General features: G+C 41.1%; 1 non-coding gene across 1 annotated transcript; it reads right to left on the bottom strand.

Moving 5' to 3' along the window:
- Nucleotides 1-378: 378 nt before the first annotated feature.
- On the bottom strand, nucleotides 379-485 carry LOC127088555 (small nucleolar RNA R71). Its single transcript, XR_007790386.1, has one exon. It is a non-coding gene; the product is annotated as a small nucleolar RNA R71 (small nucleolar RNA).
- Between the last annotated feature and the right edge of the window lie 232 nt (nucleotides 486-717).

Here is a 717-nt window from a genome sequence, read left to right as displayed (position 1 = left end):
GAAGATCAAAATCAAAGACCTCTTAAGGATTTCACCTAACCATCCAACGAAGAACCTAGTTCTAGTATAGTAAACCCAACCATCCCAGCTAATAATTTCGAACTTAAACCCTCCCTGTTGCAACTAGTGCAACAGAGACAATTTGCAGGTCTTGCTATTGAGAACCCAAACCAAAATTTAAAAATCTTTCTCCAATTAGCAGACACTTTTAAAACTAATGGAGCTTCTCCTGAGGCAATCCGTTTAAGATTATTCCCTTTCTCCCTCGGAGATAAAGCCCTATCATGGTTAGATTCCCTTCCACCCAATTCCATAACAAATTGGGAAAACCTTAGAAAAGTATTCCTTGCTAGATACTTTCCCCCAAGTAAGACCGTCGTTCTTCAAAACCAAATAACTAGATTTACCCAGAACCAAGGAGAATCGTTGTTCGAAGCTTGGGAGAGATATAAAGAGCTGTTAAGAGCATGCCCACATCATGGTTTAGAAAATTGGTTAATCATTCAGACCTTCTACAATGGACTTCACTATCACACTAAGATGACCATCGATGCTGCCGCAGGCGGCGCATTGATGAACAAACCTTACCCTGAAGCTAGTGCCCTCATCGAAGATATGGCTCAAAACCATCAATCATGGGGAGTTGAACGAGCGACAGTTGAGAAGAAGGAAGCCCAAGGAGGAATACATGAGTTAAGTTCTATAGACATGATGCAA

The sequence above is a fragment of the Lathyrus oleraceus genome, chromosome 5 (assembly GCF_024323335.1).
Source record: "Lathyrus oleraceus cultivar Zhongwan6 chromosome 5, CAAS_Psat_ZW6_1.0, whole genome shotgun sequence".
NCBI classification, from domain to species: Eukaryota; Viridiplantae; Streptophyta; class Magnoliopsida; order Fabales; family Fabaceae; genus Lathyrus; species Lathyrus oleraceus.
The sequence above is the reverse complement of the archived record's forward strand: the minus strand, read 5'-3'. Positions and strand labels throughout refer to the sequence as shown.